Below are 17449 nucleotides of genomic sequence, written 5' to 3' on the forward strand. Positions count from 1 at the left end.
GTAATTATTTTGTATTGTTAGGTTAATAATATTCCTATTATGGCTTGCAATTATAATTATCCTTTATTTTTTGTCTGACTATTGATTGTGAAAACTGGTAAACATCTTTTACTATTGTGATTATGTAACTGTTATTCACTTAATACAATTGTATATGATTGGTTAACAGAAAAACAATAGAATTCTATATCACCAAAACTACCCTTTAATAGGAAAGCCTGTAATCACTTTTTAAAATCCAAATTCATATCAAGATTACTTTGGAATTTTCTGAAAAATACAAATGTCCAGGTATTGTTTTCTTTCTCCAAAGTTCAGATATGTTTCTAATAAGCAGCCACTTTTAAAAACAACTGAGTTATATGATGATCTTTTACTTTTATCTGGTTTCTTTCACTTTTTATATTTTATATTCATTGCTTCCATTTCATTTACTTTATATTCTCCAATTTCTCCATCTCTTCTTTTTTTTTGATGTTCTTTCTCAAGCCTTTATCAAGTGTAGTAGAAAAGTTTCTGTATGCATATATGTAAATAGATATTAGAAAACTTATGAATTTTTGCCTAAAATTTTTATGACATTTTGATTCCACTACTTTGACTTAGTATGAATGGAATGCTAATTTCTAATTAAAAAATAGATATACAAAATTTGTAATACTTTATGAAAAAGGATAGTAACCCCTCTGATTTAAAAAAAAAAAATCATGTTTTACAGAAAAAAAGGCAACAGTGACATTTTCCATTATTAAACTGAAGTTGTTGTTGTTCAGTCCCTAAGTTGGGTTTGAGTGTTTGTGACCCCATGAACTACTGCACTCCAGGCGCCCCTGTCTTTCATGTATTTGTATGTTAAAGTGAAGATGGAAGCAAAACAGCAGATGAAACTTAAATTCAAAGTTTCATTTTTGTTTTGAATTAACTGATGTTATTTATTTAACATTTTTAGGTTTATAGGGAAATTGAGTGGAAAGTACAGAGTTCCCACATACCTCCTCAATCCTCCCAATTCCTGTATTAATAACATTTTGCACTAGTGGAATACATTTGTTAAAATCAATGAGCCAGTATTGATACGTTGTTATTAAGTACAGAGTTTATACAATATTAGGATTCATTCTCTGTGTTGTACATTCTATGCATTTTGATAAATGTATAATGATGTGTGTCTCCATTATAATATCATACAGAGTACTCTATCTGCTCCCAAAATCTCTTGTGCTCCACATACTCATCTTTCTCCTCTATAAACCCATAAGAATGGCTAGTTTTTCACAACTGCCTTAATAGTTTTACCTCTTCCATAAAGTTGCCTTTTTTAAAACAAAATATTTATGTCACACCTTGGCTGAGAAACCTAAAATTAGCTACAATAAACACTGAACTACTGGGAAATTATTTTACAAATAACAAAGGTATTTGTCACTTAACATCAATATCATCACAAAGGAAAAGGATACATAGTTGAATGAACATGTGCCATGTGTGCTTAGCCGCTCAGTCATGTCCAACTCTTTGTAACTGCATGGGTGGTAGCCCATTGTCCAAAGGGATTCTCCAGGCAAGAATACTGAAGTAGGTTCTCCAGGGGATCTTCCAAAACCAGGGATCAAACTCAGGCCTCCCTCATTGCAGGCTGATTCTTTCTTATCTGATCAAGCAGGGAAGCCCTGAATGAACATGGATTTGAATAACTGAGTAAAATTAGTTATGTGCAGAATACAAAGCAAATATTGATATCTGTGTGGTACGTATATGAGAGAGAAGGGCTTGATAATTTTATTTTGCTATGGAAAACCTATACCATTCAGTTCAGTTCAGTTCAGTCGCTCAGTCGTGTCCGACTCTTTGCAACCCCATGAATCGCAGCATGCCAGGCCTCCCTGTCCATCACCAACTCCCGGAGTTCACTCAGACTCATGTCCATCGAGTCAGTGATGCCATCCAGCCATCTCATCCTCTGTCATCCCCTTCTCCTCCTGCCCCCAATCCCTCCCAGCATCAGAGTCTTTTCCAATGAGTCAACCCTTCGATGAGGTGGCCAAAGTACTGGAGTTTCAGCCTCAGCATCATTCCTTCCAAAGAAATCCCAGGGCTGATCTCCTTCAGAATGGATTGGTTGGATCTCCTTGCAGTCCAAGGGACTCTCAAGAGTCTTCTCCAATACCACAGTTCAAAAGCATCAATTCTTTGGCACTCAGCCTTTTTCACAGTCCAACTCTCACATCCATATATGACCACTGGAAAAACCATAGCCTTGACTAGATGGACCTTTGTTGGCAAAGTAATGTCTCTGCTTTTGAATATGCTATCTGGGTTGGTCATAACTTTCCTTCCAAGGAGTAAGCATCTTTTAATTTCATGGCTGTAGTCACCATCTGCAGTGATTTTGGAGCCCAGAAAAATAAAGTCTGACACTGTTTCCACTGTTTACCCATCTATTTCCCATGAAGTGATGGGACCAGATGCCATGATCTTCGTCTTCTGAATGTTGAGCTTTAAGCCAACTTTTTCACTCTCCACTTTCACTTTCATCAAGAGGCTTTTTAGTTCCTCTTCACTTTCTGACATAAGGGTGGTGTCATCTGAATATCTGAGGTTATTGATATTTCTCCTGGAAATCTTGATTCCAGCTTGTGTTACTTGCAGTCCAGCATTTCTCATGATGTACTCTGCATAGAAGTTAAATAAACAGGGTGACAATATACAGCCTTGACGTACTCCTTTTCCTATTTGGAACCAGTCTGTTGTTCCATGTCCAGTTCTAACTGTTGCTTCCTGACCTGCATACAAATTTCTTAAGAGGCAGATCAGGTGTTCTGGTTTTCCCATCTCTTTCAGAATTTTCCACAGTTTATTGTGATCCACACAGTCAAAGGCTTTGGCATAGTCAATAAAGCAGAAATAAATGTTTTTCTGGAACTCTCTTGCTTTTTCCATGATCCAGCGGATGTTAGCAATTTGATCTCTGGTTCCTCTTCCTTTTCTAAAACCAGCTTTAACCTCAGGAAGTTCACGGTTCACATATTGCTGAAGCCTGGCTTGGACAATTTTGAGCATTACTTTACTAGCGTGTGAGATAAGTGCAATTGTGCAGTAGTTTGAGCATTCTTTGGCATTGCCTTTCTTTGGGATTGGAATAAAAACTGACCTTTTCCAGTCCTGTGGCCACTGCTGAGTTTTCCAAATGTGCTGGCATATTGAGTGCAGCACTTTCACAGCATCATCTTTCAGGATTTGAAATAGCTCAACTGGAATTACATCACCTCCACTAGCTTTGTTGGAGAGATTTTCCTTTTGGTGTGGAAAGTGTCATTCAACATATTTATGATACAGGAAGTTTGCTTGCCGGGGTCCAGCCCCGGCTGATCCAGGGTATTTGAAGGAGAGATGGCGTAGGCGAGGGTCAGGAAACAACTGCTTAATTAAACGTTAATTAAGGATATAAAGAGTAATAGAATAAGGATGGCTCAGTAGGAAAATTCAGTGGAGAAAAGAGGCTGAGTAGCTTGGTTTACGCGGGAGACCAATAAAACTTCAAGACAAGAAGTTTGCACCACTTACGTAGGCCGCAGGCGTCCTTCCGTTCTCCCGAAGGAGAGGAGACACTGAGGCCTCCCCGGTCGGATCTTAGAAGCCCAGGCATAATTAGCAAGCATGGCGGGTTCCGCGCTCCAGATGGAGACTCAGCCAGAATTTGAGAGAGAGAGCGACATGGGGAGACCAAGTTTCAGTGAACAAGGCCCGCACTTTATTTTCCAAAGTAGTTTTTATACCTTAAGTTGTGCATAGAGGATAATGGGGGAAGGGGTGGAGTCATGCCAGGACAGCAGTTCCTGGTCCTAATCGAAGCCAGGCTCTCAAACTTATCATATGCAAAAGTTCAGGTGAATTACATCATCTTCTGGCCGGGAGGCCTGTTAACATTTTAAGAAACTTATTTTTCTCTAAAGGTGATTATTCCAAAGTCAGGCACCAGCCTCCAAAAAAGCACTGGACAAAGCTGCATTTTACATTTCTATACACCCATTATATCAATCAATACACTGCCAAGGACACAGTAGGTAAGGAGTATGGAGACTTAGCAGCAAACATTGGCCTAATAAGTGAAAAACCCTTCACCAATACAATTTCTAATCAATCTTTTAACTACTCAAAGGAATCTGTGTTTAGACAGTTTAGAACATCTCCTGCCTCTCACAGTTGGGAGGCTCTGAACAATCACATGTGGCCAGAAAAACCTATTCAGGCAGGCTAGAGGATTTCCAAAGGAGTTTGTAAGTTAAACACTGTCACACCCAGGAATTACTAACTGGAGCTGTAAGCTAACTCTTTTTTCAGAGAGAGGTAGTGGGGGACAGCCCCCCGTAAAGTCGAGGTGTAGGTGAAAGCACAAAGCAGAAAGTAGGCAGACTCTGGTTTTGGGGGTAGATGCTCGAGAATTTCCAGGGGGACTCCTGAGGCTCGATCCCGCCTTTGCGTATGCCGAGCCTCCTTCCTCATGACCTTTGCCACGGGTGGAGTGTCTCACGCTGGCCCCCGGCATTTGCTAGTGGAATAGAATTTTAGTGCAGAACAGATTTTTTTTTTTTTCTAATTTAGAATCTCAGACACATAATTTTTTTCCATTTTCAGTGCCTTGGTTGACTCCCTTCAATTTTTTATATACATGTCTATTTCTCCTACCAAATTACAGGTTGTCCTTGAAGGGTTTATTTATCTTTACATTTGCCAGTGCTTAATATGCTAGTACATAGACAACAGATGTCTGCTAAGTAAACTTTAATGAGTAAAACATGTATTGAAAATCTACTTTTGCTCCTTTATTTCTCCCATATCTGGCATAAAACTGATCCATTTCTTTGTAAACACTAATTTTGAAAAGCCAAGACTTTTTCAAAATATTTGAAATAATATATTTGGAATATATTTTCATGGTAAAAAAAAAGGAAAATATAAAACAATATAAAGGAAAACAACTCCTTCCTCATCATCTCATGATTTCCATTTCCCAGATTAGCTGATTTGTGCTTAGTCTTTCAGAAACTTGCTATGCACATAGACTTATATTAATATGTGGGTACATATATATTTAACAAGAAGTTGAATAGGATCTCTAGTTTCAACTAAGGTGTTAAAGCTGAGAACCATAGGTGAAAAGTGTAAGGACTCCTTTGATCCAAAGAGATGTGTTATGCAGATTATGCTAAGATAGTCCTACAGCCATCTCCCATTTCCAACCTGTATATGAAAAGGCTAGAAAAACTGGAAAGTGAGTCTTTAAGATCATTATTGCTGTGTATACTTTTCCCTCATAACAACCCGAATAAGAACATCAAGAAATCTATTTATTCAGAATAAGAATGCTTAAAACATGTAGGTCCCCTACTAAGGGGACCTACACGTTATAGAGTCTCTTTTCCTTTTCCTTCCCAACCTGCTTTGAAAAGCTGCTTCCAGTTCCAGTTCAGTCATTCAGTAGTGTCCGACTCTTTGCGACCCCATGAATCGCAGCACACTGGGCCTCCCTGTCCATCACCAACTCCCGGAGTTCACTCAGACTCATGTCTATCGAGTTGGTGATGCCATCCAGCCATCTCATCCTCTGTTGTCCCCTTCTCCTCCTGCCCCCAATCCCTCCCAGCATCAGGGTCCCAGCATCAGGGTCTTTTCCAATGAGTCAACTCTTCGCATGAGGTGGCCAAAGTACTGGAGTTTCAGCCTCAGCATCAGTCCTTCCAATGAACAACCAGGACTGATCTCTGTTAGAATGGACTGGTTGGATCTCCTTGCATCCCAAGGGACTCTCAGGAGTCTTCTCCAACACCATAGTTCAAAAGCATCAATTCTTTGGCGCTCAGCTTCCTTCACAGTCCAAATCTCAGAACCATACGTGACCACTGGAAAAACCATAGCCTTGACTAGATGGACCTTTGTTGGCAAAGTAATGTCTCTGCTTTTGAATATGCTATCTAGGTTGGTCATAACTTTCCTTCCAAGAGTAAGCATCTTTTAATTTCATGGCTGTAGTCACCATCTGCAGTGATTTTGGAGCCCAGAAAAATAAAGTCTGACACTGTTTCCACTGTTTACCCATCTACTTGCCATGACGTGATGGGACCAGATGCCATGATCTTCATCTTCTGAATGTTGAGCTTTAAGGCAACTTTTTCACTCTCCTCTTTCAACTTTCATCAAGAGGCTTTTTAGTTCCTCTTCACTTTCTGACATAAGGGTGGTGTCATCTGAATATCTGAGGTTATTGATATTTCTCCCAGAAATCTTGATCCCAGTTTGTGCTTCTTCCAGCCCAGCGTTTCTCATGATGTACTCTGCATATAAGTTACATAAGCAGGGTGACAATATACAGCCTTGGCGTACTCCTTTTTCTATTTGGAACCAGTCTGTTGTTCCATGTCCAGTTCTAACTGTTGCTTCCTGACCTGCATATAAGTTTCTCAAGAGGCAGATCAGGTGGTCTGGTTTTCCCATCTCTTTCAGAATTTTCCACAGTTTCTTGTGATCCACACAGTCAAAGGCATTGGCATTATTAATAAAGCAGAAATAGATGTTTTTCTGGAACTCCCTTGCTTTTTCCATGATCCAGCAGAAGTTGCCAATTTGATCTCTGGTTCCTCTGCCTTTCTAAAACCAGCTTGAACATCTGGAAGTTCACAGTTCACGTATTGCTGAAGCCTGGCTTGGAGAATTTTGAGCATTACTTTACTAGTTGTGAGATGAGTGCAATTGTGCAGTAGTTTGAGCATTCTTTGGCATTGCCTTTTTTGGGGATTGGAATGAAAACTGACCTTTTCCAGTCCTGTGGCCACTGCTGAGTTTTCCAAATGTGCTGGCATATTGAGTGCAGCACTTTCACAGCATCATCTTTCAGGATTTGAAATAACTCAACTGGAATTCTATCACCTCCACTAGCTTTGTTCACAGGGATGCTTTCTAAGGCCCAACTTGACTTCACATTCCAGGATGTCTGGCTCTAGGTGAGTGATCACACCGTCATCATTATCTTGGTCGTGAAGATCTTTTTTGTACAGTTCTTCTGTGTATTTTTGCCACCTCTTCTTAATATGTTCTGCTTCTGTTAGGTCCATACCAGTTCTGTCCTTATTGAGCCCATCTTTGCATCAAATTTTCCTTTGGTAACTCTAATTTTCTTGAAGAGATCTCTAGTCTTTCCCATTCTGTTATTTTCCTCTATTTCTTTTCATTGATAGATGAGGAAGGCTTTCTTATCTCTCCTTGCTATTCTTTGGAACTCTGCATTCAGATGCTTATATCTTTCCTTTTCTCCTTTGCTTTTCACTTCTCTTCTTTTCTCAGCTATTTGTAAGGCCTCCTCAGACAGACATTTTGTTTTTTTTGCATTTCTTTTTCTTGGGGATGTTCTTGATCCCTGTCTCCTGTACAATGTCATGAACCTCCGTCCATAGTTCATCAGTCACTCTATCAGATCTAGTCCTTTAAATCTATTTATCACTTCTGCTGTATAATCATAAGGAATTGATTTAGGTCATATATCTATGGTCTAGTGGTTTTCCCTGCTTTCTTCAATTTAAGTCTGAATTTGGCAATAAGGAGTACATGATTTGAGCCACAGCCAGCTCCTGGTCTTGTTTTTGCTAACTGTATAGAGCTTCTCTATCTTTGGCTGCAAAGAATATAATCAGTCTGATTTCAGTGTTGACCATCTGATGATGTCCATGTGTAGAGTCTTCTCTTGTGTTGTTGGAAGAGGGTGTTTGTGTTCTCTTGGCAAAACTCTTTTAGCCTTTGCCCTGCTTCATTCCGTATTCCAAGGCCAAATTTGCCTGTTACTCCGGGTGTTTCTTGACTTCCTACTTTTGCATTCCAGTCCCCTATAATGAAAAGGACATTTTTTTTGGGTGTTAGTTCTAAAAGGTCTTGTAGGTCTTCATAGAACCGTTCAACTTCGGCTTCTTCAGCATTACTAGTTGGGGCATAGGCTTGGATTACTGTGATATTGAATGGTTTGCCTTGGAAACAAACAGAGGTCATTCTGTCTTTTTTGAGATTTCATCCAAGTACTGCATTTCGGACTCTTTTGTTGACCATGATGGCTACTCCATTTCTTCTAAGGGATTCCTGCCCACAGTAGTATATATAATGGTCATGTGAGTTAAATTCACCCATTGCAGTCCATTTTAGTTCGCTGATTCCTAGAATGTCGATGTTCACTCTTGACATCTCCTATTTGACCACTTCCAATTTGCCTTGAGTCATGGACCTAACATTCCAGGTTCCTATGCAATATTGCTCTTTACAGCATTGGACCTTGCTTCTATCACCAGTCACATCCACAACTGGGTATTGTTTTTGCTTTGTCCCCATCCCTTCATTCTTTCTTATTTCTCCACTGATCTCCAGTAGCATATTAGGCACTTACTGACCTGAGGAGTTCCTCTTTCAGTAGCCTATCATTTTGCCTTTTCATACTGTTCATGGGGTTCTCAAGGCAAGAATACTGAAGTGGTTTCCCATTCCCTTCTCCAGTGGACCACATTCTGTCAGACCTCTCCACCATGACCTGTCTGTCTTGGGTGGCCCCACACAGCATGGCTTAGTTTCAATGTGTTAGATAAGGCTGTGGTCTGTGTGGTCAGATTGGCTAGTTTTCTGTGTTTATGGTTTCAGTGTGTGTGCCCTCTGATGCCCTCTTGCAACACCTACCATCTTACTTGGGTTTCTCTTACCTTGGATGAGGGGTATCTCCTCAGGGCCACCCCTCCTGACCTTGAACGTGGAGTAGCTTCTCTCAGCCCTCCTGTGCCCGCGCAGCCGCCGCTCCTTAGACGTGGGGTTGCTCCTCTCGGCCGCCGCCCCGACCTCGTCTGAGCTGCAAAAACTTGCTGAACAAGTATCGCAGGATGGGAGTGGAACTTGGTGATAGAATATAGGAGAAGTTGACTGATATTCACTGAAATTGATGTAGACAGAGGCAAGCACTTAGCTATTACCTAAAATAATCCAATGAATAGGATTTCTGCTTCTAACTGTGTGATATACTAGAGGTTCAGTGAACACTTTGTGAAACAATACATCAAATATTCTGGATAAAAACATATAGATACAATACGAAAGACATAATGCAGGAAGTAAATTATTGAGAAGCTGGAATTCATTAAAATTAAAAACTTCTGCTCTGCAAAAGATACTATAAAAAGATAAGATAAGCCACAGACCAGGAGAAACTATTTGCAAAAGACACATCTGATAAAAAACAATTATCCAAAATATACAAAAAACACTTAAAGCTGAACAATAAGAAAAATAAAAAATAGGCCAAGATCTTCAGCAGGCACATCACCAAAGAAAATATACAGGTGGCAAATAAACATTCGAAAAGATGCTTCACATCAATGTTATCAGAAAAATACAAATTAAAACAACAGTAAGATACCACTACATACTTCTTAGAATGCCAAAATCCAGAACACTGGCAACACCAAATGCTTATGAGAATGTGGAGCAGCAGGAAGTTTTGTACATTGCTGGTAGGAATGCAAAATGGAACAGACACTTTGGAAGACAGCTTGATGTTTTGTTACAAAATTAAATATACTCTAGCCTTGCAATCCAGCAGTTTTGCTCCTCGTTATTTAACTAAAGGAATTGAAAACTTATATGCACACAAATATTTGTACACAGATGTTTATAGCAGCTTTATTCATAATTGCCAAAACTTGGAAACAACCAAGATGTTTTTCAGTAGGTATATGCATAATTAACTATGGTATAGCCAGATGATGGAATATTATTCAGTGCAAAAAGAAGTGAGCCATGAAAAGACAAGTAGGAAATTTAAATGCATATAACTAAAGAAAAGAATTCAATTTGAAAAGGCTACATACTCTATGATTCCAACTATGTGACATTCAGGAGATGGCAAAAGTATAGAGATGATAAAAAGATCAGTGGTTGCCAGGGATCAAGTATATGTGTGGTGAGGGAATGAAAGATGGAGAAGAAGGAACACAGAGAATATTTAGGGCAATGAAGATATCCTGTATAACACAGTAATGGTGGATATATGTTACCACCCTTTTTTTATGTTATTCATTATATATTTTACTTTATACATTTGTTCAAACCCATAGAATGTATACCACCAACAGTGAGCCCTGTAAATCATGGGCCTTAGAAGATTATGATGTATAAGTTCATCAGCTGTAACAAATGCAGCACTCTGGATGGGGAGACCATTCATATATGGAGGCGGGGAGTATATGAGAAAACTCTGTACCTTAATTTATTTGTGAATATAAAATTCCTCTAAAAATATTATTTTTTAAATAAAATATATATAAAGTAAAAAATTTAAATGCATGACTGAGTTGAGTTCAGAAACAACAAAGAAGTATAAATCTACAGCAGTAAAAAAGAATTGGAGATAGCATTTGACCTGGGACTATCTGCTTAACTGATGCTGAAGCTGAAGTTCCAATAATTTGGCTACCTGATGCGAAGAACTGACTTATTCCAAAAGACCCTGATGCTGGGAAAGATTGAAGGCAGGAGGAGAAGGGAACGACAGAGGATGAGATGGTTGTATGGTATCACCGACTCAATGGACATGAATTTGAGCAAGTGCTGGGAGTTGGTGATGAACAGGGAAGCCTTGTGTGCTGTAGTCAATGGGGTTGCAAAGAGTTGGACAAGACTGAGTGAGCTGATCTGCTTATCAGTGTGGATCGAATCTAGGTTTTATTAATAAGTCATGTGGATCAGGAACAAGAGACAAAGTCTAAAATAGGAGTATATATAGCAAGATATCAGATAGAAGAAAACTCGCATTGAACCCAGATCTACAAAGAGTAATACCCTCACAGAGTAAATGGGAAAACTCTACCATACAACATGAGATTGTGACCATATGATCATGTTTTGCTACTGGATCTAGATAGAAGAGAAAAAAATACACCTACCCTGAAATGTCCTAATTGTAACCCTGAGATCTACCTGTATGGCCCATAAAACTCCAAATCAACAATTTATAAAATCAGATATGTAAGGATTGCAGTACAGAAATTATGAGAAATAGAATAGAAAATAACTACCTTCATACTTGAACAACTAGGGTATACTTTAAGAAATAGTAAATGGAAATGAAAATAAGAGATCAGGGAAAAAGCCAGAAACTGGCTAATCAGATTTGAAAATGAGCCAAATAGAAGCTCTAGAAATAATTTAAATTGAAAACTCAATAAATAAATCAAATAGCAAATTATGCCTAGCTGAAGAAAAAAGGATGGACCTGGAAATTAAATCTAAAAAAGAACACAAATGTAGCACAGAAAGATGAAAGATGAAATAAAGTTAAAGAGATCTTAAAAATATATAAAGAACATGGTGAAAAGACCTTTTATATGTTTCATTCTAAGGCCCAGAATGATTAAAGAGAATGAGAAAGTTATGGATTGACTTTTACTTATTTTGCTTATAACCTTTCAGCTTCCTGAATCTTATAATGTATGACTGTCAATAATTCATGAAAATTATGTTTTTATTTTTTTTTAAATTTATTTAATTTTATTTTATTTTTAAACTTTACATAACTGTATTAGTTTTGCCAAATATCAAAATGAATCCGCCACAGGTATACATGTGTTCCCCATCCTGAACCCTCCTCCCTCCTCCCTCCCCATTCCATCCCTCTGGGTCGTCCCAGTGCACCAGCCCCAAGCATCCAGTTTCGTGCATCGAACCTGGACTGGAAACTCGTTTCATACATGATATTTTACATGTTTCAATGCCATTCTCCCAAATCTTCCCACCCTCTCCCTCTCCCACAGAGTCCATAAGACTGTTCTATACATCAGTGTCTCTTTTGCTGTCTCGTACACAGGGTTATTGTTACCATTTTTCTAAATTCCATATATATGTGTTAGTATACTGTATTGGTGTTTTTCTTTCTGGCTTACTTCACTCTGTATAATAGGCTCCAGTTTCATCCACCTCATTAGAACTGATGCAAATGTATTCTTTTTAATGGCTGAGTAATACTCCATTGTGTATATGTACCATAGCTTTCTTATCCATTCATCTGCTGATGGACATCTAGGTTGCTTCCATGTCCTGGCTATTATAAACAGTGCTGCGATGAACATTGGGGTACTCGTGTCTCTTTCCCTTCTGGTTTCCTCAGTGTGTATGCCCAGCAGTGGGATTGCTGGATCATAAGGCAGGTCTATTTCCAGTTTTTTAAGGAATCTCCACACTGTTCTCCATAGTGGCTGTACTAGTTTGCATTCCCACCAACAGTGTAAGAGGGTTCCCTTTTCTCCACACCCTCTCCAGCATTTATTACTTGTAGACTTTTGGATCGCAGCCATTCTGACTGGTGTGAAATGGTACCTCATAGTGGTTTTGATTTGCATTTCTCTGATAATGAGTGATGTTGAGCATCTTTTCATGTGTTTGTTAGCCATCTGTATGTCTTCTTTGGAGAAATGTCTATTTAGTTCTTTGGCTCATTTTTTGACTGGGTCATTTATTTTTCTGGAGTTGAGCTGTAGGAGTTGCTTGTATATTCTCGAGATTAGTTGTTTGTCCGTTGCTTCATTTGCTATTATCTTCTCCCATTCTGAAGGCTGTCTTTTCACCTTGCTAATAGTTTCCTTTGATGTGCAGAAGCTTTTAAGGTTAATTAGGTCCCATTTGTTTATTTTTGCTTTTATTTCCAATATTCTGGGAGGTGGGTCATAGAGGATCCTGCTGTGATGTATGTCAGAGAGTGTTTTGCCTATGTTCTCCTCTAGGAGTTTTATAGTTTCTGGTCTTACGTTGAGATCTTTAATCCATTTTGAGTTTATTTTTGTGTATGGTGTTAGAAAGTGTTCTAGTTTCATTCTTTTACAAGTGGTTGACCAGAGTTCCCAGCACCACTTGTTAAAGAGATTGTCTTTAATCCATTGTATATTCTTGCCTCCTTTGTCAAAGATAAGGTGTCCATATGTGCGTGGATTTATCTCTGGGCTTTCTATTTTGTTCCATTGATCTATATTTCTGTCTTTGTGCCAGTACCATACTGTCTTGATAACTGTGGCTTTGTAGGAGAGCCTGAAGTCAGGTAGGTTGATTCCTCCAGTTCCATTCTTCTTTCTCAAGATCGCTTTGGCTATTCTAGGTTTTTTGTTTTTCCATACAAATTGTGAAATTATTTGTTCTAGCTCTGTGAAGAATGCTGTTGGTAGCTTGATAGGGATTGCATTGAATCTATAGATTGCTTTGGGTAGTATACTCATTTTCACTATATTGATTCTTCCAATCCATGAACATGGTATATTTCTCCATCTGTTAGTGTCCTCTTTGATTTCTTTCACCAGTGTTTTATGGTTTTCTATATATAGGTCTTTAGATTCTTTAGGTAGATATATTCCTAAGTATTTTATTCTTTCCGTTGCAATGGTGAATGGAATTGTTTCCTTAATTTCTCTTTCTGTTTTCTCATTATTAGTGTATAGGAATGCAAGGGATTTCTGTGTGTTGATTTTATATCCTGCAACTTTACTATAGTCATTGATTAGTTCTAGTAATTTTCTGGTGGAGTCTTTAGGGTTTTCTATGTAGAGGATCATGTCATCTGCAAACAGTGAGAGCTTTACTTCTTCTTTTCCAATTTGGATTCCTTTTATTTCTTTTTCTGTTCTGATTGCTGTGGCCAAAACTTCCAAAACTATGTTGAATAGTAATGGTGAAAGTGGGCACCCTTGTCTTGTTCCTGACTTTAGAGGAAATGCTTTCAATTTTTCACCATTGAGGATAATGTTTGCTGTGGGTTTGTCATATATAGCTTTTATTATGTTGAGGTATGTTCCTTCTATTCCTGCTTTCTGGAGAGTTTTGATCATAAATGGATGTTGAATTTTGTCAAAGGCTTTCTCTGCATCTATTGAGATAATCATATGGTTTTTATTTTTCAATTTGTTGATGTGGTGTATTACATTGATTGATTTGCGGATATTGAAGAATCCTTGCATCCCTGGGATAAAGCCCACTTGGTCATGGAGTATGATCTTTTTAATGTGTTGTTGGATTCGGATTGCTAGAATTTTGTTAAGGATTTTTGCATCTATGTTCATCAGTGATATTGGCCTGTAGTTTTCTTTTTTTGTGGGATCTTTGTCAGGTTTTGGTATTAGGGTGATGGTGGCCTCATAGAATGAGTTTTGAAGTTTACCATCCTCTGCAATTTTCTGGAAGAGTTTGAGCAGGATAGGTGTTAGCTCTTCTCTAAATTTTTGGTAGAATTCAGCTGTGAAGCCATCTGGACCTGGGCTTTTGTTTGCCGGAAGATTTTTTATTACAGTTTCAATTTCCGTGCTTGTGATGGGTCTGTTAAGATTTTCTATTTCTTCCTGGTCGAGTTTTGGAAAGTTGTACTTTTCTAAGAATTTGTCCATTTCTTCCTCGTTGTCCATTTTATTGGCATATAATTGTTGATAGTAGTCTCTTATGATCCTTTGAATTTCTGTGTTGTCTGTTGTGATCTCTCCATTTTCATTTCTAATTTTATTGATTTGATTTTTCTCCCTTTGTTTCTTGATGAGTCTGGCTAATGGTTTGTCAATTTTATTTATCCTTTCAAAGAACCAGCTTTTGGTTTTGTTGATTTTTGCTATGTTCTCTTTTGTTTCTTTTGCATTTATTTCTGCTCTAAGTTTTAAGATTTCTTTCCTTCTACTAACCATGGGGTTCTTCATTTCTTCCTTTTCTAGTTGCTTTAGGTGTAGAGTTAGGTTATTTATTTGACTTTTTTCTTGTTTCTTGAGGTGTGCCTGTATTGCTATGAACTTTCCCCTTCAGACTGCTTTTACCGTGTCCCACAGGTTTGGGGTTGTTGTGTTTTCATTTTCATTCGTTTCTATGCAAATTTTGATTTCTTTTTTGATTTCTTCTGTGATTTTTTGGTTATTCAGCAGCGTGTTGTTCAGCCTCCATATGTTGGATTTTTAAATAGTTTTTCTCCTGTAATTGAGATCTAATCTTACTGCATTGTGGTCAGAAAAGATGCTTGGAATGATTTCTATTTTTTTGAATTTACCAAGGCTAGCTTTATGGCCCAGGATGTGATCTATCCTGGAGAAGGTTCCATGTGCGCTTGAGAAGAAGGTGAAATTCATTGTTTTGGGATGAAATGTCCTATAGATATCAATTAGGTCTAACTGGTCTATTGTATCGTTTAAAGTTTGTGTTTCCTTGTTAATTTTCTGTTTAGTTGATCTATCCATAGGTGTGAGTGGGGTATTAAAGTCTCCCACTATTATTGTGTTATTGTTAATTTCTTCTTTCATACTTGTTAGCATTTGTCTTACATACTGCGGTGCTCCCGTGTTGGGTGCATATATATTTATAATTGTTATATCTTCTTCTTGGATTGATCCTTTGATCATTATGTAGTGACCATCTTTGTCTCTTTTCACAGTCTTTGTTTCAAAGTCTATTTTATCTGATATGAGTATTGCTACTCCTGCTTTCTTTTGGTCCCTATTTGCATGGAAAATCTTTTTCCAGCCCTTCACTTTAAGTCTGTATGTGTCCCCCATTTTGAGGTGGGTCTCTTGTAGACAACATATGTAGGGGTCTTGTTTTTGTATCCATTCAGCCAGTCTTTGTCTTTTGGTTGGGGCATTCAACCCATTTACATTTAAGGTAATTACTGATAAGTATGACCATCTTTTAAAATATTGCTTATGTTGATAGTGGTCTTCCCTGGTGGCTCAGTTGGTAAAGAATCTGCCTGATGCAATGAAAGAGACCTGAGTTTGATCCTTGGGTTGGGAAGATCCCTTGGAGAAGGGAACAGCTACCCACTCCAGTATTTTTGCCTGGAGAATTCCATGGACAGAAGAGCCTGGCAGTCCATAGGGTCACAAAGAGTCAGACATGACTGAGCAAATTTCAGTATAATGATAGTAAATATTTTGTTTTTATTTGCTTAAAATGTTTTTCCATTTTTCCTTCCTTTTAAAAGAGTGTTTCACTGAGTTAGAGAATTTTAAACTTGCTAATTATTTCTTCTCAACATTTTGAAAATGTTATTTCAATATTTTTTTCATAACTACTATTGTTCTTGGGGCAGCTATCAATCTAATCGGTTATACCTTTGCAGGTGTGCTGAATTTTATTTCCTCTGTTTTTTTAAAGATATTTGAAACACAACTTTATTTTGATTCTAAATGAAAAGGAATGGGAATGACAGTAACAAACAAGACTCCACCACTGAATACTGTGATGTGACTGTAGCAAGGAGGAAACAACTCTTCCAAAGTAGCTCAATATGCAGGTCTAAAAAATGAAGGTATTTTAGCTGCCACATTCACTCTGAAGCCCATTCATCTCCTTTAGCATCCCAACGATTGAGCACATGTTCTATTTAGCTATACAATAATGTAGCAAATGCTGGACTGCCCATAAAACTAAACTTCTGACTCCGGGATCCAGCTTCACATCATCTTCATTTGGGAGAGCTGTTTTCTGAGCAACCTCCAGCTCATGCTCATGTGCTGCCAAGACTGGGGCCATGACCATTTCTGGTGGGGCAAGAGCATGCATGGAGATGAACTTCAAGTTAGTGGTTCTGATCAGTTTTCTAGCAAGCCAGAGGAAGGGTTTTTCAAAGTTGTAGTTACTTTTGACAGAAATGTCATAGTACTGAAAATTCTTCTTTCAGTGGAAGACAATTGACTTTGCTTTTATCTTTCCATCCTTAATATCCACTTTGCTTCCATACAACACAATGAGGTTGTTTGCACATAGTCTTATCGCATCACTATGCCAATTAGGCACATTCTTGCAAGTAACTCTCAATGTTACATCAAACATTATAATGGAATACTGAGCTTGGATACAATAGCCATCTCTCAGTTCACCAAATTTCACCTGACCAGTTGTAACCCATATATTGAAGTTAATAGGTCCTCTGCTGGAATGGAACACAAGGAGATGAACTTCAGTACCCAAGGTAGCTATTGCATACACTTTCTCAAATTCACCAGTCTGATGCTGTTTCATGAATGTAGTTATTCCAGTACCACCATCATCAATCAATACAAGCTTGAGCTGAACTTGGGGTTCTCCTTGGGCAGCCATTGTGATGTTACTTCCATACCCATCTCTCTTTCCTGTATGTTTAATATCATCTGTTTGGTATTCTACAGAAATTCAATAAAGAAATTTGAAGGAGGGAAATAATCCCACATATCCCAGAGATGCAAGAGGAATGATGAACAAAGAAAAAAAGTAAATATAATTAAAGCTAAAAATATATAAAATGTATAATTATTGGCATAGGAACCAAATAATTATTGGCAGACAGGGCAGGAGATGTTACAAACCCCACTCTTGCAGAGGGGCTTGGCAGATGCCTCCATAGCTAGAGCTTGCATAGGAACTTGGAATGTTAGGTACATGA

General features: G+C 38.2%; 1 pseudogene; it reads right to left on the reverse strand.

Annotated features, from left to right (window-relative positions):
* Positions 1-16407: 16407 nt before the first annotated feature.
* Positions 16408-17127, reverse strand: LOC129649541 (GTP-binding nuclear protein Ran-like; annotated as a pseudogene).
* Between the last annotated feature and the right edge of the window lie 322 nt (positions 17128-17449).

This window comes from Bubalus kerabau, chromosome 1 (genome assembly GCF_029407905.1).
Source record: "Bubalus kerabau isolate K-KA32 ecotype Philippines breed swamp buffalo chromosome 1, PCC_UOA_SB_1v2, whole genome shotgun sequence".
NCBI classification, from domain to species: Eukaryota; Metazoa; Chordata; class Mammalia; order Artiodactyla; family Bovidae; genus Bubalus; species Bubalus kerabau.